The 25,584-nt window shown below is 38.9% G+C and overlaps 1 protein-coding gene across 4 annotated transcripts in view; it reads right to left on the bottom strand.

Annotated features, from left to right (window-relative positions):
- NCOA2 (nuclear receptor coactivator 2) overlaps positions 1 to 25,584 on the bottom strand; it is a 187,518-nt gene that overhangs the window by 104,941 nt on the left and 56,993 nt on the right. For all 4 annotated transcript variants that reach the window (XM_040075201.2, XM_040075429.2, XM_040075279.2 and 1 more), the window contains exon 3: positions 11,034 to 11,278. The gene's annotated coding sequence lies outside the window, so the exon portion shown is untranslated. The remainder of the gene's footprint in view (positions 1 to 11,033; positions 11,279 to 25,584) is intronic.

The raw sequence follows: 25,584 nt of genomic DNA, 5'->3' as shown, positions 1-25,584 counted from the left end.
TTGCAATCCAGAACCACAAGCAAAACAGAGCTGGAAAGCATTCACAGTATGTGTCATTTTAGAAGTAAGGGGAAGGAACTGCTCGATTTGTACTAACAGGGAGAGAAGATGCTCTGTAAACATTTAAATTAATGTTCATAGTGAAAATTAAACATGTTTCTGAAAATTAGGATTGCTATAGGAATATGCCTATATATTTACCTTAAAAACTAAATATGCAAAAATATACTTCATGGAAACATTAATGCTACTGATATTATTATTATTAAATATCAAGGGAACAAGCAGTTTCATGAACAACAGAATTAATTAAGCCTCATCTCCCACAGATTTATACCTCCTGGTTGGTTGACTTCGGTGTCTAGAAAGGTGAAAGCTTTGAAGGAAGTTTTTCCCACAGCTGGGACATTTGTTTAAAGCCTCTCTTTTCCCATCAGTAGGATTCCCAGACAACTAATAAGATTATTTCATGCTACAACCTCTCCCTCTGTCAGGGCACCTTTAGGTGGTTCCACCTATATTCAGCTACTTATTTTCACAAAACCTGCAGGATCTGAATTTCGAGATCTCCACTGTGCCAAAAAATGTGATCAAAATCAGCAATAGGTTCAAAAGATAATGAGGGGAATTGAAGAGATGTGTGTGCATCTACACAAGTGCACAGTGTGACCTCATGAGCCCTGTTTCTGTAGGAAAAGCGGTTAAGAATAAAGGAGAGTATTTGACCTTCTTACTATTTCAGAGAAAGCTAACTTACAAGGACTCAGCTAAACACCTAGCTATACTAATAGATCACCTAAAAGTAATACCACAATATTTAAATCCATCTTGTACATTTTGCTAGACAGTTTTTAAAGAAAAACAGACACACAGGCCCCATTTAACTTGTAATAGGAGATAAAATCAGATACTTTTCCACAGATATGTATTTTACTGTAATCTATGAATTGTGATAGATTCGTGATGTTTTAAATTATTTTCAACCTAGCATTTATACAAGTGTGTTCAGTCTTCAAGAATATAAACACAAGTCAGCACTTGCAGGAATAGTTACATTGCTCCATTTCACATTTGCCTCTTAGTTGCTAAACCCTCCATAAATGTAACAAGAGAATATAAACCAGCCCTTGCCATTGCGATCAGTGAAGTAATACAAACCACAGAATTATCAATCAAATAACAGCATTAAGCCACTTTCAAGCAGGTAATAAAATACGTTCAAATACAAAATTGTAATAGTTATGAAGTCAGATCATTTACTAAGTGACAGAATAAAAATTACCCCAAATAAATAAATCAATATGTAAATTTGAAGGCAATGCCAGTCTACCTTCTCACCTCTTTGGTACAGCAAAGACTATAGGACTTAGCAGCTCTTACAGCAAAGATCAGGACCTTCGATGTGCAAAGCACATCTCTTTAGACTATTATACATGAAGTCATATATTACTTCCATAAACTGATCAGTCTAAGTCAATGAGATGCCTGAGAAACAGAAAAAGCCACTGATAATGCTTCACTTTTGTAGAGAGATGAATAAAAACCAAAGTAAAATACAATATTTTAAATATTTTTTTAAAACAATATTTTAAAGCAATGAAAGCAGTTTATCTAACTGGCAAACACGATGACATATGCCAGACACTAGCTATTAGATATTGGACAAAATTCTGTACAAGAAGACACTTCTTATACATATTATAAACGTAGATACAAAAAATTAATAAACTGTGTGCACATATACACACAGCATTCAGACATCTGTTAGCAGGACTGATATCACCTATGATCCAGGCCAAGAACAAGTGAATAGTCCTTTGCTCAGGGGAAAGCGAGATGGATGCTGTTACAGGAAACCTATTCCACTCAGCTTATCAGCAGCAAAATGAACAGTGGAAAAAGCCCAATATAAAAGAAGAAGAAAAGGCAACAGAACTGACTTTTAAGAACACAAAGGGAAGGCTGAAGGTACCCAGAGGTATCTACATGTCTAAGCACAGGACAATTTTTCACCTTCGCAGAACAGCCTGATCTAGAGCAGAGCTCAAACAACTGAAGCAACAACTTATCAGGAGATAAAAAGACCGAAGAAGTGAACCTGAGAATTCAGGAAACCTGACTCAAACCCCAAGGTGATCCCATAGCATGGAAATGCTATAAAGCCACTCAGCGTTTTATGTAAGTTTGTGCATCTCTTCCAATTTTCTTACAGTGCAAAAAGTGGTTTTAGAAAGCTTGCAACTGAGCATGACTTCATATTACTCTTTATATAACTGGGACAATTTGGAGAGTTTAACACTGATCTTGGTAATGTGGTTAGTTCACTCACATGGACCCCATTCCTGATAAGGAGAAACAATCTGTATCCAGCAAAGAGATCTTTCATGCCAGAGCCAGAAACTTTACAGGAACCTGTGGAGGTACAGGGGAATTTAAAAGTACCAGGATTTTATGTAGATCCACAGGGCAATGACATGAGGGATCTGTGGTGCAGATTTTTTTCTTTTGGTTTTATTTAAGAACAACAATTCTGCTACATAATTAGAGACCAGGCCAATCGCAGTAACTCCTTACAATCATGCATATAATATTTCTGTTTGACTGTAATGGAATGAAGCGATCCAGACTATTTCTCTAAATACACATACACAAAAGTAACCAGTTTCTTCTACCATCAGATGATTGAATTATAGTAAATTGAGATCTTAAAGATACCATCCAATTTGTACGTGATTTTTCTGTTGTTCATTTTCACCGGAACCATTTTCATTAGTACAAGAGCCTAATGACTCCCTAGGTGTGAAAATCCTTAAAACAATGAATCTGAAAAAAGAAAAGTTAAAAAAGTTATAGTTCACATAAAAACCTAAATCTTAATTTAGTATTTAACCGTATGATGATAAAAACATTCTAATAATTGTTGGAAGAATTTGCTTTGGATGATCTGCACAGATTAAAAAGGTATTCAGTGCTCTCATGTAATGGATATGCGTATTATCTCAGGAAAAAAAAAAATTATAAACTACTACTGCATGACAATGAATAGCACATATACAATTTTATACATTTTATTATTATTATTGTTTTAGAGAGAAAGAGAGATTTCCATCTTCCCACATTCTTTTCAGGTTTAATAGTTACAGTCTCAAATTAATCTTGCAGTTCTCCTAAGAGGCAATATAAAACTGTAATATCAAAATCCACTCAAAAATTAGTATTTGACTTCTCAAATAGCAACTAGAAGTCTGAATCTGAATTACTTCATATGCAAATAAGGTGCTTTTTATACGGCATAGGAGCTGGTAGTTGATAAGGGCATTTTTAATGAAGTGTTTCAAAGGATGTGGTTTTCTATTAAAAGAGGTCATCTATTACAAGGAGTTGGCAATTCTGTTTCAGTGGTTGGCTGCAAAACCTCCCACCAGCTAATTCTCACAGACTTCACTTCCTAGTCCTCGGGGTAGTCACCAGCTCAGCTAGCCTGCACATACTGCAAGCAGTCATCCTAGAAATATTATCAAGATATTATCACAGAAATAAAGCCGGACCACAGGAGAAGGGAGGCTCCTCCACTCCCTCAGAGCCAGCCCTCTAAACTGGATTGTGGCAAGCCTCCAATGCAGTCCAGTTGCTGGGCAGCATTTGCTGCAGCGAAGCTGCTCTCCATCTCCTTTGGTAAAGAGGAGCAGATGGAAATTTCCTGTAGGCTGGTCTTGGCCCAGAGAGCACTGTTTGGACGATACTACTCCACGAATAAGAGCAATCCATTCATTGCAACAAGCTGACTGGCCCTACTGTCCTCTTTTACAACACAGCTCGGTCCAATCCCTTCAGTCAGTGATAAAACACAGAGCAATGTGAGCACATTTCACTGCCTGTGCCTGGGTAGGAACTAAGCCATGAAGGAAAATATGGCCATGTCACGCTGAGCAAAGAAACACATGAGTAACTCTGGCAAGCACCTAAGATAAGGCTTTTCTGAATGACTAAAGGTAATGTTATATTGATGTTATGATAAATTATTACCTACGGACACAGAGTAAGCAGACGCCGCAGCAGAAGCTGTGCAACCACACTCTTCAGAGTGGCAGCTGTTTGTTCTTCTCTCAACATTGGAAGATAAGAATAGAAAGAAATCCTATACACAATAAAAACTGTTATAAACCTGTTGTGTCCTGAAAGTTTCCAAATTTTATTTAGAATGAAAGAAACACTTCAATATATGTTACCACCATGGATTTTTCACAAGATTCAAAGGAGCTCTCACTTTCTTTCACTTCTTGTCTGTCCATGATAGCTAAAACACTCTGGAGTTCAAAGCAGAACTCTGTCTGATTTCTGTTCCCCTTGCAATCACTGGTGTACATATCTTGTTTGCTATGCACAGGCTGCTAAGACTGCTTTTCCAAACTCCATTCAAACATGAGTGAAGGTGCTGGTCATTGATGTAGCTTTTCTGGTTGTTCCAGTGACAATAAATGGGTTTGCCAGATTTTCCTGAAGAAATTAAAACACTGGAACAGGATTAGATAGTCCTTTTAAGGCATAAAAACAAAAGGTGGTCACTGAATTTATGAAATTTCAATATTTATCTGATAGTTGAAGAGAAAACCTAGAAAAGGGAAGGAACATGTTCTGTATCATGTTTAGGATGGAGGAATCTTTGTTGAGCTCTGCCTAAAGGTTTCTCACAGGGCTTTGCAAAATGCAGTGCTACCTACCACATGAAGAAAAGGCTCATCACTCTCAATCACCATATGCAGCCAGTGTTGCAGCTTCATTTTCTGCAGTGCTTTCCTGCAGAAAATCTGGGTGAGCAAACTTTCCCGGGAAAGGCTCCTCAATGGTATTTTCCAGCAAGCAGAGTTCATGGGGAATATTCAGTAGGTATTTGCTGCTCAAGTGCATTATATCAGCAGAGACAGAGAGTGTGACAGGCCTTGTCTGGATGAAAAGTTAGAGATGGCTCTCCAAGCAGCCTAAAGCATATTTAAACCAACCTGAGAGTGTACGGGAACAGAAGAGGAATTCTTTCTTATCCTTTTGTACTCATGCTTTTCTGTCACACTAAGTGCATGAGTAGAGTCAAAGGCAGGATGGCTGAATTAACTCAGAAAAAAGCTGTCCAAAAAAGCTGAGCAATCAGTCCTCAAAAAATTAATGATAAAAGACTTTGAATAAAGCCAATTTGTAATGGAATGTAAGAAGGGAAGTCCCTAAAGAGAAAAACTGTCTACCAGCTCTGCAGCAGGTTTTGCTGCCCCATGCAGTTTACCATGGCAAGATGCCAACTTGGCAAGACTCTCTCCTCTCCAAGGAGCCTGGCAGAGATCCAGCCACACTCACAAGTCTCATTGCTGCTGCCAAGCTCGAGGGGCAACTGAAGACCCTCTTCTGTGAATCTGCAGATCTGGTTATGACTGGGGATATTTGTGTTTCAAAATGTTCTTAACCAAGTCAAGTTCCCTCTGTGTTTATACAGTGACTGAACAGGCGAAACAGAATACTTAACTCAGCTACAGAAATGAGCCACAGATTGTTAATTATATAGCTATTTGCACTTTGACTGGAAGAGGAAGTAAGCTGGTTATAACTACTTTGGGCTTTACTCCTGCAACTGCATTGAAACCACATTTATGACAGCTGAAACTATGCAATTTTATGTAAATGTAGGCACTTCCTGTTTTTGAAACAAGTCGTGGTCTGGTTGCCCTTACCTCACGGTAACGTCACTGGAACCAGAATGTATTAAATGTGCTCAGTTTTAGTGACTTTATGATCTTATTTTGCTAATTATTTTTAAATGTGTAGATAATATGCATCTTTTGGACTACTGCTGCCAAGCATATCTATTCCTAAGATTAAGCTCTGCTCCTTAGCATCAAGAAACACATGCTTTTCACGTGTGAGACCGAAATGCCCTGCTATCTCTGGCGCATGCTCAGTCCCTGGTGACATGGTCATGGTCACTCGCAGATGAGGAGGCAGGTGTGTCACACTCCCCCAGCAGGCAGGCTGCACTCTGAACTACACATGCAGGCAGACCTAACTTTTTCCAATCACTATGAAGTATTACAAGTAATCTGTAATAGCAGCAATAACAAAAAACTTTATTATTTTGCACGCTGCCGTGTTCATTCTTCATTGTGGCAAGCATCTGTTTAATTTTAAAGTGAGTGTGCAGAGTAACCACAGCCTCACTGGCACAAATTGAAGAAAATCACAATCTGACTAGAAGATAATTTTGAAAATATTATTTAACAACTGTAATAGGCCAGAGCATGCTTCCTGCCCTTTTCTCTAATTTTGCTCATTTATGTTAACTGGAACTCACAAACCCAACTTCTGCAATGAGTACAATTACATAAATCAGCACTCTTGCTTTTCCAGTATAGTCATTTTCCTACGAGATTACAGAAGGAAGACTGATCCTACTGTTCAAGCAGAAAGCAAAAGGATATCCAGTAATTCCTGATGATAAAATGTGGTAATTCTTACCCAAAAATCCACCCCCCACCCCCCATTTAATTTACAGTGTATTCCTCCAGATTTTGTTTGGGACATACTGCCTGAGAGTCAGGTACCCCCCTGTAAGTCCAAGATATTTACAGTCAAGATAGCCGAAATCCTTAACAGAGAGAAGGGACAGCATTTCTACCACCTTTCTTTTGCACTCCAAGACCACAACCTCATATTTCAGACCATTAGATCCTCACCAGCTTCACAGTGCTAACAGTGAACAACTACAGACCTCTAGTCTCATGCTCTAAGAAGACTAAGTAAAAATTGCCTAAAAGTCCTTGTGCAAAAACCTTCCACTAGAAGAAACACTAAAGCTAAAAATTCACATTCAATTACACCAGTTTGATTGATTTCTCTCAACTTTAAAAGGAAACACAGTATACAGTCAAGCAGGCACTTCTTAGAAACACTTCCCTTGGCTGTTTTCTCAACCAAGGCATGGTTTTGAAAGCCATTTACAACTACAAGAGGCTGGACGTGCCATCCCTCTCTTCCAGGCCATCTTCAGCAGAGACATTTGTCCAGCCCTGCAGTTAGGAAGTTCAAAGAGGTGAAGAGTCAGCCAAGTGACTCAACCAGAAATGCATTGAGTCGTCCTCCGGTTTGGCTCCCTGAGCCAGCTAGAGCTGTGGCCGCAGCAGCACTGGCACAAGGGAGAGGGGGTAACACCTCAGCACAGAGGGTGCAAGCCACACTTCAGGAAGCTGTCAGACCAATGCTAGCTGCCATGATGTCACATTTGTGGCATCTCCACAAAAACTGGCCGCATGTTCAGCCCCTAACCTCCAAACAAGAGAGGACACATAAAAATCCAATTCATGATGTCCATCTAGAGCTGCCCAGACTAGGGACTCGCTGAGCTACAAAGTCTCCACTCATCTTCTTTTTTTTGACTGAAGCCTACTGTTTCTACACAGAAACACTCAAGTCCAGATCTTTGCAAACTTGTTTTCCAAAGTAATGTGAGCATTTCTAATAAGGAGAAGAAAAAAAAGGACTTAATGAAGGCAACCCAGATTAGCTAAATGACACATCACACTGGAACAATTCTGCTGTTAAAGACCATGCAGATGTTATGATGGAGGGAAAGAAAGCCTTTCTTTAGCTACAGCACAGCTGCTGCATACAACTTCAAAAAGACTTGGCACAGGATTTCAGCCACAAAACTTTCCCCTCACTTCATTTCATGAACGTCATCTGCAGCTTCAGTGAACTGCATCAAGGACAAAACCAACACGTGGGAAGTTTGTAACATCTTATCGGCAGTGGGGCAGCTTTTTGCACCAGCAGTACTCACATGCACATTCAGAAAACTTGACTATACATCTCCATTCCTCCTCATCCCAGCAATCCCTCAAAAGCAATGATATCCCACACTGCTGTCTCTACTATTTATATCTCCATTATCTTCTAAGTTAAAGAAGACAAACTACTACATAATTAACAAATATTAAAGCTCAAAAACCAGCTGTAACAAACAGATAATTTCCTTTGCTTTTTAAGTAACATTAGAATGTATTATCAACTTCCATTCAGCCCTCATACATTAGGCTACTCTAAATAGACACCCTGACCACAAAGTTGAAAACGTCACAGCTTACAATCACCCTGTATGCACACGGTTAATACCAGTCTTGTATTTTCCATGTAACATACGTAGCACAAAGAAAATACATATTCACTGTCTAAATTCAAAGTCCAGCTTTCTTCTTCAAATATGTCAAAGTATTCCAGCTAGTTATAGGTAGTATATAGGAAGAACTTGCATTGTTTTTATAATATTTAACAGTAAAGCACACAAAACTTAACTTGTTCTGCATTACATTTGTGATTTCATTTCGGTGTTGATATACCTGAGAACTTTAAGATGCATGTACGTATATGAGATTAAATTAAAACATTTCTGACACGTGGAAACAAAATCTTGGAAAAACTATTTTTAATTTCTCCCTTTTTTCTTCTCTCAATACTCATATGATATCAGCTTGCTGACTCTGAGACGTTCTTAGGCATCTACCATGTGAAACCATAAACTGCTTTATCACCTACAATATTTTTCCCACATCTTCAAATCTATGAAGAATTTGTGCAAATGAGAAAACAGCAATAGGAGCAACTAAAACTCTATTAATATTTAAACATCATAAGTAAAACAGACTATGAAAAAATGCAGAAAAAAAGAAACAGAAATAGAAGTAGAAAGAAACAGAAATAGTAATAATAGAAATCAAAATTCACTGGAAGAGGACTTTTTTTAAAACCTGCTCAACTACTTTACTCCAAGAACTTGGAAAACCACAACTTTAAAGACTATTAGCAATATTGATTAAAAACAGTGAAGAAAACTCATTAAACCATAGGTAAAGCTTGAAATACTAGAAACATTAACCACAGTATTACAGTATTCATAAAAACAAAACATTTCGACATGGCCTACTTTAATAATAGTAAAAAAAGTAAAGAATATGGGCTCTAACCCCCTGACTCAACTGATCTTATAAAACACCATCTACTTTTCAGAATTAGCAACAGACTCATGAAATTGAGCCAATTTGTTCAACAGATGTTTCAGTTGACTCAAGAGAAATTTTACTTTTCTATTGTAGAAACAGAGTGAGCTGAGTAAAATTCCACTCTTATTAGCAGTGTTCAAAGTATATTAGCTCATAATTAGCTGCCATTTCCATTCCTTCTTTCTTTGACATACCAGAAAACATTTTCCACTCCGGAGTAGACGTGACACTGAAATAAAGTAGGCACATTGATAAAAACAAGTCACCTCCTTCTCTCCCCCCCGCTCCCCGTTTTATGGGACATGCAGGAACGGCAGAGTTTTTATTTTCCTTGGCGTTCCTGTCTCACATTAGCTGATAATCTCCCGGTGTGGCTGTGCCAGTGCACTGCCCTGCAGGCCCACAACACCCCTGCTGTTCCAGTGCTGAGCTCTCCTCCAGCGGGCTCTGCGAACGGCGCAATCCTTTCTCCTTTCGTAATGTGCGCTATTGCATCAGTCTAATTGCAACATAATTCTCAATACTCTAGATAAAGCAAATAATTTCATTTTTAACTTCTGCTCGTAAAATGAAGATTGTTTCCCCGCCACCCCCACCGCTTTTTTTTGTTTATTTTCAAAGATTTAAAGAAAGACTTGCACACTGCACAGCAGTAGTCAAACAAAAATACCTCTTGTTTTCTTAGAAAGCAGCGCTTAGAAATATTTCTCAACACCTAAAGCGTTAGTGCAGCCTTTCACAGAGCCATATGTAGTGGATCCCCTGTGAGCTGGCAGGAAGGGGAACGTACATTCTTGCTCTGTATATTTATAATAATATTCAGCCATTATAAAACCTTCGTAGTTTTTTACTCTCTGTCTTCCCTGCAATAGAGAATAACAGTTTATCTGGCAAACACACTCACTATGTTTCCAGGCACTGAAGACACACTCTTGGTTAATTCATAAAACCTAATTTAATGTTAGATATTTTGCATTCAGGTTAGCTGAGTCGAAACAATATTTAGCTTAATCATGCCCTGGCCAAAAATTATCTGTTATCTACTGATTACAACAGAATTGTAGCTAGCTATAGACATCACACTGGAAAAATACAAACCCCAGGCCTGAGGAACTGCAGATGAAATTCTGACTCCAAGCCATTCTGATAGCAGGCATTACAAACAGTGTCTACTTAGTATCTGATACAATAACCAGGCACAACAGTCATGTGCCTGCAATGAATGATGAATTTACATGTCATTTTAATTTTATGTACGTATATTATCTGAGTTGACATTATCAAAAAACGCTGTGCTTCTTACACCCCAAATCATCTTTCATGACACAAATGTCTACACTAAAACTAATCTGGATGCAAGCACTCACAGGAGGAAGTATCAGAAGGTAAGACTCAGAAAACCTGAACTCTGCCTTTGTTTGCTTTTGTGGCATGGTATACGTCGCAGTTTTGTCATACCATTTCCACAGCACCTCTGCACCGTTCAAAAAATTACAAAATTGCCACTAATCAAAACAATAATCTGTTTAACTCTTGGCATTTGGAGTATGGTCCTACACCTGATTTACTGCACACTACTCAAACTTTTTTTTGGAAGATGGAACAAGTGATTTCTTTGTGAATTCAATGGCGCAGCTGAGTGCTCCATCAACATAATGGTTAGTCTTGCCCTCACTCTGTTATTCCTAACTTAGAATAACTCTGTTATTCCTAGCTTCCTAACTAAAGCAATGACAGCTCTAAGGTCAAAATGATTCTCCACTTCTGAAGACAACTTTGTCTCCAGTTTGGCATAACTCAGACTAACTAATTTTTTCACAGCACTTAGCATTACGTTGTGCTTTATACAGGACCTTCAAACCTCAGCCCCCACTGCCTCACCCCCAGTTACCAGTGGTCAGTACTTCTCCAAGTAAGATCCGAAGATCTCAAGTCATCCACAAGAAAGGAAGACAAAGTTAGCAAAGATGTGAGAAAAGCTAGGACTGAGCAACTTACCTAGCATCACCTAGGAAGTCTGCAGCACAGCCAGGAAGGGAGTCCCGCTCGCCAGGGCAGCATGCAGCTGCACAGAGCACCGGAATGGCTCCTGCCTTCTGCAATCCCCTGCCTCGGCCACCACGCACGTCCCGATTTCTGCTGGAAGTGAGGCAGGGGTACTCCAGAGAACAGCCTTCTCCAATGCATCAACCAGATTCATTCCCAGAACAAGTCCATCCTGTGCACAGAATGGAGCAGGGGTCCTACGGGAAAAAAACCAGCACGTCAGCATGGGATTTAATACCATTAAATTGAAGAGCTTCCTCACAAGGGGCCAAACAAAAGAGATTTGCAAAGATAAACTCAGTTTTGACAATCCTCGACTTGGACGCTGCCACACTGGAAAAGTGTTTGCATTCACCACTTCTAGAAATAAGAAATTGAGACATCAGACACTGTCATACTGACACCTACAAAAAACAGCAGTTGGGTTGAAATCTTCAGATGCCCTGTGCAGCTTTTTGTGGGAAAGGAGTATCAAATTGTTTGCAAATGTGAAATTACTCTCTGCATGGAAATTAGCCATAGGTGATGACTGAAAATATTCTCAAGGAGCTTCTACCGAAATCAAAGAGTGTTTACTTAATATTCAAGATCTCTGGACCTTCCAGAACAAACTTCTCTGCCTGTTTTCCTCAAGCCGTATCCCCTGGCCCATGTTGATTCAAGCCCTGGTCCTTCTTCATTCCTAACTTCAGCACCCCTGCCAAGTCTCTCCATACTCTGCTCCCCAAGGATTTTAATCTCTCCTGGCTCAGTCACTTCCAGGCTTGGCTAACAGTGCCACACTCTCCCCATGACTCCCCCTTCTTGCTTCATTCCCTCATATTAACTCTCAGTCTCCCACCAGGTCTGCTCCCCTGTTCACAGTTTTTAGCGCATTTTGGAGCCCAGGCCACACTAAGGTCCCACACACGTCATAGTCCCATGGATTTGCTTCTGGCTCTCAGGCACTGGGGCACAAACCCAGCCTCCTCCTCCAAGCCACACATGCCCAAGATACCATGTGAGATCTGTCATTTCTTTAAAAAGTTATAGTTTGTTTCAATCCGAGAATTTTGCAGTGCTGACAAAGGCAAAGCTGCGACTCGTAATCTGATCTTCTTCCCCAGTGCCCTTCAGTAGAGCTTCCCACACTCAAACTCCTCAGTCTCTGTTTCAAAGGGAAGGACATGGAGCATTTCCAAAAAAAAAATTAGTTTTTGTTTCATATGCTTGTTTTTTAAAAATCTAAAACGAGAAACTTTTTCCACACATGCTCACAGATAGCTAAATTATTTTGGCAGGAAAAAAAAAAAAAAAAAAAAAAAACCAAAAAACCTGCAACTTCTGTCACTCTCTTTTCAGCCCTTAACAGCTTAACTCACTCAGCTCACTCAAACCAGAACTGTGCAAATCTTATCACCTGAGTGGTCAAACTGAGGAGTAGCAGCTGTGGGTGGACAGTGCTGGAGTGAACCCCATGCCACACCAGCTGCCTTTGCCTTCACCACCAGTTCTGTTGCGTGCCTACACGCAATGTGCAGACAGCATCATCGGACAGCACACAGCGCAGCCGCCATTTCTTCAGATGCTCTCATCCCGGAGTTACCAATGACTGCCTGAAAAGCTACAGCTGCTCAAAAAATACTTCTAGGCCAGGAAGACCTGAAGAAAATGTGATGATGGTCACACACAGCTAATAGAGATAATTTAAGCAACACCATTTTATTTTACATTTGCAGTAAATTAGGAGAAGCCCTTTTGTATAAGTTACGAAAGGGAAGGATAACTTCACACAGTACTATTGCTTGCGATCAGCTGCCCCTGCCTGGAGAGGAAATAGCCTTCTTACACAAAATATTGGGAAGCCTCATTTTTTCTTTCCTCTATTTAGTTATTTATCTCTGCATGAAAAACTAACGCAGCATGCTGTCAAGTAGTGTACAAAGGGAAGATTATATATATATAAAAGAAAAAGGAAAACCTCTCAAAACAGATAACATTCTTTTAGAACAAAGTCCAATTTACAGGTTTTTATACTGAGCTCTTAGGAGCAAACAGTGCAACAATTCCTTGATGGCTCTTGTAAATATTCTGTACAAAAAAGGTCCAAAAGAAGAGACCAGGCAAAGATAAAAGCATTCGCATGCTCACAGACAGATGCTAATATGACACGGATTAAATGTAGTACGACACTTATTTTTCAATAAGAAATAATTATTTCTAAGGAACGACTAGCCATTCCTATAAGATTATATTTAGTCTAGAGACATTTGATGCACCTAATTCTTAACAACTATGGCAAAAGAAGTATGGGACCCACATGCACACTCCTTATGTTAATTCCTATGAAAAATAAACTGAGAAGCTTCAACTTCAATGTGTGAAAAAAAAAAATAAAAGTATTAAAAGCTCACTTCCATTTTCCAAAATTACTAATAAATAATTTTATCATATTTTTAATTCAATTTGGCAATGAATCTGGCTATCAAGCATCCATATTAGCTATATGGATTTTTTTAAGCCAGAATAATTATCACATCACTAGTTACAGTTCAGATGAAAAATACAATTAAACTGAATGAAACTTTAGTACTTCAATGTATAATCATGGAAACTACACAAAACTTCTTGCTTAAAAAAACGAGAGCAGAATTTCATGCACTATTTCATTTGGCAGACTATAACCTATTTGCTGTCAGCAAAGGACTTTTTTCAGTGAAGAAAAAGCAAAGTATCTGAATTCATACAGCATTGCCCAAGTGATCAGAAGGATCAGCCACTGCTAGTTGTCTCTCAGCTGTAAGCAACTGCAGCGGATTTTGTTCCTACAGATCACTATTTTGTGTTCCTGAAAACTCATCTGAAATCCAGCAGACCTCCAAAAAAAGCTATGTGTTTGTTTAACATAAGCTAACCTAATTATTTTGTCATCCAAATCAATATTTATGGACTAAAACACTACTTCAAGTAGGAAAGCTTTAATGTAAAACAAATCATAAAACACTGATAATGGATATGCTTGAAAAGGCTCTAGGATTGCATGTATTTATATAAGATTTGTGAATATGTAAACACTTGGTTATATATGTCAAGAAAAAGGTGAGGCTCAGTGCAGTGAACTAAACATCTAAAGACTAAGCTTCTTTAGAACAGTATACTCCTACAAGGACTTAAGACAGCTGGCTGAAGTGTATCAAGCATCTTTCCCTAACAGCACAGGCTCATCCAAGTCCATAAATTCATTGTTTCTATTTATTCTATTTTTTTAAAGTAGTTTCCAGCAGTTTTGAAATACAAACTGTTCCCTGAAAACCTTCAGCAGCTTTTTATTGCTAATACAATTATCACAAAGCCACACTACAATACAAACAGGGTGCTTGCTATGATCAACACTGGCATAATTTGGTGAGGGATTCTTCTCTATATGAATAAAACAAATTCTGTTATAAATTTTGTTAGGGAAGCTGTTCTTTAAAACATCATAAGGGAAATAATTTCCTACAATACTATAACTTTCAATCATCAAAAATCCCTAAGTCATGATTCCTTTTTAATCTTAAGAAATTTCTCAAAGAATTCTATAATCCTACAGAACTATAAAATCATATATACTAGCACCAACACAAAAACTACTTCATGCATTGATCAACATGTATAATGTTGATAGTTTCTTTACTCTTTCATTTCAATCTGTTCAAATAACATGACACAACGAGTTCAGTATAAAACATTATGGTTCTTACGCAAATTAACAGACTCCCAGCATTAACGTTACTGCTCCACAATACATTGCACACCTGCTCACAGCTTGTCTTCACACTGAAAAGTAGATTAAAATGGAATAATAAACTTCCACCTGTATTCCACTGATTTTACTGACTCGGGGCATATTATTAGAAAAAAAAAAAAAAAAGTGAGTTACCGATACTGACAACAGCACCTACAGCTTCCAACTGTTCTGGCACTGCATCCCTCAGTTTTGTGTCTCACTGCTGTATGAAAGAAAGCCCTTTCCCTGGTGCTGTGGTTAGAGAAAAAAGGTATGGAACTCCTAGCACTGTTTAATTCCATCCTACCCACATCATGGCAGGGACATGGTCCCAACAGGAGGAAGCTGAGGCTGGAAGCAGAACCCAGGGAGAACGTGTGCAGCTTTGGGGGCCAGCTCGGCAGACCTTGTCCCCCTCTGCCACTGGCAGTCCCCTTCCCGCTCCTCCGAACCGCAGCATTTCTGCCTTGGGGCTGAAAGACAGCATCAGCGAGCCCAAGATGCTGCTCTGAGAAAAAAGAAAATGGAGCCCACTGGAATCACATGGACCCCAAGCCACAGCCATGGCAACCACAGCAGCCTCTGGAGCTGCCGCTGGAGCCCACGATCCAGCCAGAACCACCGAGCGTTCCAATCCCACTCCTGCAGCCAGGCCAAGAGGAAGAGTCTCCTAAGCTGGTTCAAGGCCCTGTCACATCCCACCAGGTTTTGTCCATTTTTCCAGGTGCAGGGGAAATTAGGCTGGGAGCATCCCTGACACACTGCCTTTGTCTTCCCATACATCACATGGCTCAGCATGGGGCCAGTTGCCATTCTGCCTTTGGCTGGGAAACCACACCAGGTGCTGTCTTCAGGAAGTGTTTTGGTTTATCCAGTGGTAAAGACTCTTTTGTAGGTAAAACACTCGCTTTATTACATTCTTTTTATTAACACTGCTGTGGTTATTGCAGTTTTTCAGTAAACTGTGACTCCATCTTTTAATCTCTCCTACCAGAAGGGAGCAGGGGTAAGGGGCAAATTGAATGGCTTTAACTTTCCCACTGGCTTTTAAAATAGCACACTTGGAATCCAAGTCAAGGACAATGAGCACCCACAACACCAATCCTCTACTGTTAACCCTAGCACCACTACAAGTTCAAGGCAATTCAGTTTCAGTCAAATATTCTTCAGATCAAATGACTTTTCCATTCTCTAGCAAGTATTGAGGGAAACACCAGATGCAAAGAGCATAGCATGTGGACATCAGCTCATGTCCCCCACAGACTTTTTCTTGGGATCTACAGCAATTTCCAGCACCTCAAGCAATGTTCTGACTGACTAAAGCTTGGTTATGTCATGAGCACTTCTTTGAGACCAACATTCAAGCTCACCTCACTTCATGTACTCTACGAGAGAATTTGTTTTCCTCAGTCTATGAACAACAGTGCCAAAATAGCTAGAGAGCAAGTAGTAAAGAGGTATATAGCAGTGTGTAATCCATATGCTGTCTACTAAAATAAATCTACTTATAGTCGGTTGTTTTCAAACAATACACCTGAGTCCCAGATTTGTGAATATCGGAAGTCATATACTTAGGTGTGATTTAACTAATTTTTAAAGTAAATCAGAGTTATAAAAGCAAAACTGAGTACCAGCACAGATACAAGGATATTTTGCATAGAAAGCTAATAAAAAGTCCTTAGAATAAATGCATACACACCTGTAGTATTCTCTGAAGTGAAAATGATCCCTGGCACACGTTCGGCTTTGGTACTGTACCATAACAAAGTTATCTTCCTTTTATTACTGTGGCTTGGAGTAGAAGTACACTGTGATCACTTATTTTTGTGAGCAAATCCCCATTTTTGCTACAGGGCTTTATGACTATTACAAAACTATGCTTTAGTTTTCACCAAGGTGATTTTCAGAAATTCAAAACTACATTATATAATTCATACATTTTCCGGAGACACAAGAAAGTTCTCCACAGAGCAGAGAATAAAAAAATAGAACACACATAACACATAGAAATGCATGTTATGTATAGGTTCCTTACCAAAATAATGAACATTAAAGTCTATTGAACTCTATTACACTATTTGTGCCTAATTTGCGAAATTCTTTGAATAAAATGTCCTTTTTTATAATACTTGCTAAGCCAACAGTGTGCTTAGCTCCAGAAACTGTAGGTCTTGAGCCTCAAAATCATGATGAGAAGGAGTAGAGGATATTTTCTAACAGAAAATGTGTGAGGAAATGTTAGTTTGGTGCCTCAGAGCTTGACAGCTCTGATTTAATACACTGATTTCTCCTCTACTGCCTGGGCTACATTTGTAAAACTTAATAATCTCCTTTTTGATATCTCTTATTTGAACCCACAAATCATTTCTCTCATGGAGAACATCCCAAACACCATCATATTATCCTGGAAAGAAATGCTCAAAGTGTGCTGTCATACCACAGCACTGAGCGAACCTAAAAGTTAACTATTAAAAGGCTCCTTGCTCCTGTCCCTTTCCTTGCCTTCATCCTATGCTGCTCAGTTTATCCTGCCATATCAAACTGTCTCAGTCACTTTTTGATGCTTTTCCCCTTTGCATAAATAGAATAACGCTGGCTAGCCCAAAGACTAGGAATCAGGCACGTTCCCTGCCAGGTAAGTACATTTGATTAAGCTAGACCAGCCCTCTGAAATCTGATGACTATGGCCATTTCCTACCTCTTTCCAACTGAGGCTGAAGAATCTCTGAATATGCCAAACAGCAGTTTCCAAGCTGTAATGCATGGCTGATAGCCTCAATAATTGCTCTACAGCTAATCTGGCAAAACTGTATCACACCCCACCATTATAAATCCCTAGATTTCACAAAGATAGAGCAGTAGCCACCAAGAAAATTTATTAATGGGAAAATATCCTCAAAAACTTAGGGAAGCACTCAGCAACAAAGCTTGCCTGTCCCAGGTCCTTGTACAAGAAGTGAGCAAAGTCCCCAGGACATTAATCTGCCCTGCTCGTATTCCATGGTCTCAGTGGCACCTCTCTCACCTTCAGCCAGTGTGTACCAGGAACACCTCACACTTAACACACTTCAAACTACACAGTACAGCAGTTACAGAAGTTTTTGTAAGTTTTTCAGCAAAGAGGGGGGGGAAAAAATCAACACTAACGTCAATATTTTGATTCAAATTGTGCTGCTGGATTTTTTTTTTTTTTTTTTTTTTTTTTTTTTTTTAATTTCTTGCCAAGCATAGGGGTTTTTTTCATCCTTTAAGCCAAATCACCATGAACTCACTATGAAACCCATGGAAAGGATGCTTCTTTATCACAATCTCACCAAACGAGAAACGGTTTTAATACTTAATACTTCAGTGACAGTTACAACAAAGAAACAGAGAATTGTTATATATTAATCCTACGAATTCTGAATCTCAAAAGAATGTACAGCATTTAAATATATGTTTCAAGAGACATTGACTCTATTTACTATGAATAATACTATGCATATACATTTATATAGATATACACATTATATATTTTATATATATATATATATATATATATATATATGTCTGATTTGTAAAAAAACCTGCCCCCAAAATGCTGCTCAATTCTTCTAAAAATCAAGCCAGTTCCAGTGTTATGACTAAATTTGGTGACTCATTTTTGTCTTTGGTTCCAGGATTTTTCTCCAGATATCCCCAGAAATAAGGAAACTGCTTTTGTTTCTGCTGAACACAAACGGAGCTAAGTTGCAGCTCTCAAAAGAGAGAGAATATTTTAATTGCTTCAAGCACTCATTAAGTGCAAGCAGGATCAGGTGGAAAAGCTGCTATACCTACAGCTCAGGGCAACTGCAGTACCCAGCTTTCACCAAGCAATGTTCTCGTGCAAGGTAGGGTGCAAAGAAATTCTGACTACACATAAATTAAAGGAGGTAAAGAGAGCTTCACACTTTGCCACAACAACCTGTCACGCTCACTGCACCTATTCAGAGCACCCTGAACACCCCCTCGCCACGTTTCTGCCCTCCTCTACTTCACAGACTATTGACCCACCTCATGCACTCCTTGAGTCACATGAGCTCTCCTCCTCCCTTCAGCCCCTTTTTGGGAAGCTAAGGGCCATTAATATGACTGCTACCTGACTGGTTTCTAACCAGGCAGGCCAGTTTTACTGCTGTCTTAATGACTGCAAACGAGACAACTGCATTTTCCAGTTTTCTGAGTGAGTAGCCGCTCCAGCAGGGTACATGAGGGAACGCCTGGTGCACACGCCTGTCCACGGCCCTGCAGACTCCCAGCTCTTGCATCACACTGGTGGCTGATACCACTGCACATGCACAGGGCAGCTGAGCACGCAAACCAAACACCTTTAGATGGAAATCATTTTTTTCTCTTTAAAAAGTGGCCAGATGGCGTGCCTAACTCTATTTCTCCTCTTGCATGACAGCAGGACAGATTCCCATTTCTACCGACACACTACAAGAGTTTTTGTAAACCATCCTTTGTTAACACCAGGGCTTCCTGTCTCACAATTCTTCTACTTCCTCTCTCACCCCACTTCCCATACACCCCAAATCCTCATTCCCATCTATCTTCCTCCTGGTCATGAGACAGGTCTTTACTGGAGCGCTGACTCTCTGAGCTGCACCAGGAGGATGGGCAGAGAGCGAGTGGGGATGTTACGCTGGAAGGTGTTAACGGCCACCATCAAATGGCTCTTTCATCTCCAGGCAATTACAGAGCTGGGCCTGCAAACCAGATGCAAGGGGCTCCCTCCTTCCCTCATGTCTTCCTTCTGCATCCCAGACAGACAGAAGTGCCATCAACTTGAGTCCAAAGCCCTATAAACCAATTAGAGGTTTATTTCGAACTTAAAAAGAAGAAAAGAACTGTGTTGCCTTTATAGATGCCAGAAGGAGTTTGCAAACCAACAGCGCAGCTCTGAAAGAGACTCTTGTAACAACTCCTGTCTGCTTAAGAGGTGGCTGAAAATATGCAATTTGATGGCTGAAGTTTAACAACATTTGAAATTCTCAGAAGTTCTTATCACAATCATATGTATAAAAAAGAGAATTTTTAAAAGCTTCAAATACTAGATGAAAAGCATGTAAGATTGGTTAGGTGCTTTCTACTAATTAGTACTGCTTTTATTATACCGGGCAAGAAAATGACAATTTTTTTTCCTAAACTGGCAGTGAACAGCCAATTCAATAAGCTGCGTTTTTGTTTTCTGTGACAGGGCAGTGGAAAAATCTCTTTCATTTATTAGGTCTGCAGAGACCAAAACTGGCTGGGTGTCAAACCTGCTTTGTAGAAGCCCAGATCCGTTCAGCCATGTGTAGATTCCATAATTCTTTATGACCTGTTCTCAGTATCAGCTTCACAAAAGATGAAACTTTGGTGTCTTCCAGCGAGTGTTAGTGCGACCCTTTATAAAAGGAAGCAAAAACCTGAACTGACAGTTCAACACATAAAGGAGGAAATAAAAAAAAGAAAAAAAAAAAAAGAAAAAAAAAGAAAAAAAAAAAAAAAAGAAAAAAAAAAATAAAAGAAAAACACCCTAATGGCAGTGCCAAATTAAATTTGTTTTAGATTTTTTTTCCCCAGATGAGCTTTGCATAAAGATATAAAATGAGGTCTCCTACAATGGTGCATAAGAAGGCTGTATAAATATGTAAATTTTAACAGCTCATTGCTCCATGCCCCAGTGCATGCACCTATGCTTAAGTGACAGTTTCATCACCTCAGCAGTGATTGCAGAGTATCCAGAATTTGTCATGGGGACAGACAGGGCAAGGCCTTAAGCTGAAAGGCCTGATGGCAAACTGAGATAGTAAAGAAAGCTTTTTTTTTTTTTTTTTTTAGGAGGATGGGGCTTTCAAGATAGAAGAAAACCAGGAGGGTAGAATGACTGACTTGCTTTTAACTAGAAGAATGGCTAGATGGCTTTGATAAACTGAATAAAATGTGCTGCCCTGTTAAACACTACTTCTCACATCAAATCAGGTGCACTCTATAACATATACAGGGAAAAATATTAAACTTCAATTTTCAGTAAACACACTCAGCATCACATTCTTACATTTTTTTATAGCAGAACTTTATGAATAACAGCACTCGTAACACTTTTTAATCTCGGACTGTGAAACTGAAATAACTAATTAATCATTTTATTAAAGAGAAATATTCTTGGCTATGCTAAGATTCCTCTGTATCTGTCTATACTGACAGCATTTCTTTGAATTGTCCCATTGTTTTGGCAACGCATTTTTACCTATCGCATTCTTTAAGATAAAAAGAACTGCAAACTAACTCACAAATGTTTCCCACATTATTAAGTACTGTAAATACTCATTTTACCATTAAACCAAGGAATTCTTGTGAAATATGCAATATGCTTCACATATGCTAGAAGTCTAGTGTCCTCATTCCATACTCAGTTTGTAATCTTGCATCCGACACATATGTAAACATTAGTAGTCTTAACGACACCTTTCCATGCAAGCTACATGTATTTATCAAGACAGATAAACATGCACACATGCACATGATTTTCTTTAAAGTTTAATGAAATCTGCAGGGTCTTTAGGTCTCCAGAGAGTACGTGTGATTTTTATCACCACCACATAAACAGCCTTCTTTAATGCTCCTCTCTGCAGCGTGCAGTCCGCAGATCACACGAGCACAGAGACTCTGAACTTAGGATTCATTTTCACAAGAGCACTGGGAATGTTACACAGCACCATTTCTCATACAGAGAAGGGAATCTGTGCTCTTCACACACAGGTCTGCCACAATTCAAACTTCAGCCATAATTTGCTGATGGTTTTAGGGCAAGGAGTAAAAATTTTAGAAGTAAACAAATGCAGCGTTCATGAATACAACATAGAAACAATTTAGAACCATTTTAGGAATATGACGCTCAAATATGGCTCATTTAACATTTTAGAAATCTGCTGCAAAACATTAAAACTCTAACCTAATCTTTGTTCCCAGCTTGAAGCAGAACAGCTTTGTGTTGCCTCTAAAAATAGGGAGGGAGCAGTGGGGGATGGGAAGGGGACTGAATAAGAGGATAAGTGGGAGCGAGAACTGATACACCATACTGGCAGTAATTTTAAAAAGACTAGTGACTGGTATTCTTGAAACGATGGCTTTCCTAACAAAGTCAAGCACTTTCTCAATTACCAAATAAAAAAGGTCATCCTGTACTTTTTATTTTGTACATGCACATGCAAAGGAAAAAAGGAAAAGTTTTGTTTCATCTATTACCAAAACCATCATTCTGCAGTCAACACTTTTAATGAAATACAGGCCAAAGGATTAGTCAGAACAGATTCATGGAAAAAAAAGGAAATCTGTATGAAAATACAAGCACACCACATAACTAAACCCTAAAGAGAATCCTGCTTAAGTACCTCCAAATATTGTCCTACAAGGGTCCCTGCAAGCACTTCCACTCACCCCAGCTCCACAACAATTAGCAGCAACTTTAGTAGCCACTGCCCTGAAGATGAGGAAGTATACTAATATCATCAGTAACGCCCTGAATTAAGCATTCCAAGTATCAAATGTGTCAGCAATATAATCCATGTGTGTTAGAAGTCTTAAGAAATTTTTTTTTCCTTTTTTTTTTTTTTTTTTTTTCCCCCCCCCCCGAAAAGGAGCAGTCAGAGATCTGGCAGGGAAGGCTATGGGTGATTGGGTGATGGTACAGGGAAGGCAGTTGCTGCTGAGCTATTGACCAACTGGAGAGACAAGTTACTTCGAAGCTACAGTGTCCCAAACAAGGTAAGAAAGTCAACTAATTGTGTCTGTCACAGGAAAACTTGTGATGAGCCAAAGGATGGGCACGAGTATGGAGCGCCACTAATACAGTGCTGCAGGCCTGGCCCTGGACAGGCAGAAGTAGCACAACCCAACACTTACCATGGCTTAACATGGCCCAGCTCAGCTGGGGATTTATGTGAGTAAACATGACTCCAGGAGTTTTTTCAGAGAGTTATTTTTAAATACTTGACCATATGAGCTTCCTTGGAATAGGAAAAAAGGGGAGGCAAAACTAAACAGTCATTACACATATAGTTAAATATAACATTAAAAAAACCCACAAAATATTTAAACTTACTAGAAATGTATGCTTTCATTTTAATTTTAAAGTTGGCAGTGGACCTGGACCAAAAGAAGGTTATATTCTAACAGAGATGAAGCAGCGTGGATTTTCTAAAACTAGTCTTTAAAAAAACCCAAACTTGCTCAAAATCTCTCACTTAAAAAAGTGGCAATTTGGGTTTGAGCTCTTACTCAGAGATGTGCTAAAATCACTCAGAGCAAGAAGAACTGAAGTAGGAACAGCAACAGAAGTTAGAGCACAACAGGAGAATGTGGCTGCACAGAGCTCAGTTAACAACACCCCTATCAACACATTACGTCAGGAGGTTTGACATGGAGTTTTCCCAAGAAGCATCTGCACTAATGCCAAAAAGAAACTCAAAAGTCTTTATCAGCTACTTCTGTTTTAAAATATGGATATAAACACATCTGGATCTATGTAAATCATCCCCAAAGACGCAGTGGGATGTTCATGGTCACAAGCAGTAAGCATTATCAAGAGAAATGGCTGAGAGCAAGAAAGAAAACAATTACATCTAATGGCATATTTTGGAAATACTGATAAGTTTTGACTGCTGCAAATCTAAAACCCGTATTTTTCCAGCAGCACTTGTTAATATATTTAGAATCAAATTCTGTAACAATACCTAAAATTACAAAGCAAACAACTGGTTGAAAACATGCTTTCAGTACACAGAGAGAAGTATCTGTTTATCAATCAACCTCAAATCAATTGTCCCCTTTTGTTTACTTGGGATACTTTCACCTGGCACCAGCAATAATGCATGCAAAAAATTGCACAGTTCTGCCACAGTTGTGGTTAATTATCCATTGGTGAAGTCCTCAGCAAAATTATTTGTCACAAAACATGTTATGACAATGGAATAGTGGAATTTCACAATGGAATAGTGAAATTTAAATATTAAAATTACATTACCTTATCTCCATATATGACAGTAATTAATAGCCATTGAAAGAATGGGACCTTTTCCTGGCATGCATATTACCCTTTAAGGTTACTTAATATTGCTTACTCCCTCATATTCCCTTAGTTTTCTAAGTTTGGACTTTTATATGATTAGAAGAAACTGGGTTTTTTTATTTTTTTTTATTTCAAGGAAAGTACACTCACCCCACATCTCAGAGTGGAAAACACAGACAGCTAAGCCTTTTCTCAAGTAAAGTTTCTCCCAAAAAACACCCCCTCAAGCCAACACCCTCTTTCTCTGAATCAACAGAAGAAAAACACCAGAAACATCCAACCCCATCTGAGACTGGTTAACACTTATGGGTTTACTCATTTTAATATTTGGATATTCAATACATTTTCATTTAGTATGTGTACATCTGCATTTCTGGAACAACAAAGCTTCTCTTCACATGGCAAAGCACTAAAAAAATTCTGCACTATCTGCTGCAGACTGGTTTCCTTTCTGCTACATACACCCCATATACTTGAGATGATCTGATAACTTCTTTCTGGTTTTGCACAATTACTACAGCTAATGAAGTTTGTGGTTGTTTATTAGAGAGAGAAGGAAGAGCTGCATCAGCTTTAACCCAAAAACTGTGATGCTGTATGAATCTTTCCTACAGCGGCCATTTAAAATGTCCATTTAATTGCAAAACAGCAAATTCTTTTATGAGCTTCCAGAGTTTATCTCAAAGTACACAATTGAAAAAAAATATTTAAAAACCCCCACAAACAAACAAAAAAACCCCAAACCAAACCAAACAACAGCAAAAAAACCCCCAAAAAACAAAAAAAAAAAAAAAACAAAAAAAACCCAAAAAGCAAAAAAAACCCAAAAAACAAAACAACAACAAAAAAAAAACCCCAAAAAGAAAAAAAAAAAAAAACACAAAAAAAACACCAAAAAAAACCCAAAAAACAAACCCACAAAAAAAACCAAACCCAAAAAAACCAAACCAGAAAGAGCATGAGCACTCATACCACATGCACCACTAATCATCCACAGAGACAGAATAAACCTCTCTATTACATACACATTTGAATACCAGCAACCTGTGTACTTACTTGTATTTGCAACATCCTTACACATCCCAGAACCCCTCATTCTAACCAGTGTTTAGGTTAATGGTTGGAGTCAATCCTCTTTGAGGTCCCTCTCAACCTAAATGACTCCTATGATCTAAGACAATGCATTTTGTGTTCCCTCACCTCAAAGAGTTGATGAAAGGCTGAAGGCAATGAACTGAAAGGGGGGTGAAATGAGACATGTAATATTTACGAGGGAAGATTTGGAGTTTCCAACCGTAAATAAGCTTTCTTCAAATTTTATTCCTTAGTATTTATAACCAGTTACAAGATAATAGTTAATTTGGCATGAGTGCAGCTGAGTATCTGCAGGAGACTAAAGCCATAAAAACCATCTGCAGACACCAAGTGGAAGTAAGCGATCCTTGGGCTGTTTTTTCTGTTACCTTTGTACCTTGAAGAGACACTGATGCCTTTCCATCCATATAAAGCTTTTCAATGGTCAACAGATACAAGTTATAAAACTGAAAGAGGAAAAAGCACAAAAAACCACTCACAAAATCACCCCATAAAACCAGGTTTCACGTGACAACAAAGGCTCTGATCTTCCTCACTTTGTTTCCATGTTAGTGTACCCCAAAAACCCCCAAACAATGACAGCA

The sequence above is a fragment of the Hirundo rustica genome, chromosome 1 (genome assembly GCF_015227805.2).
Source record: "Hirundo rustica isolate bHirRus1 chromosome 1, bHirRus1.pri.v3, whole genome shotgun sequence".
NCBI lineage: Eukaryota > Metazoa > Chordata > Aves > Passeriformes > Hirundinidae > Hirundo > Hirundo rustica.
Note: the sequence above shows the minus strand (reverse complement) of the source record. Positions and strands in the feature narration are given on the sequence as shown.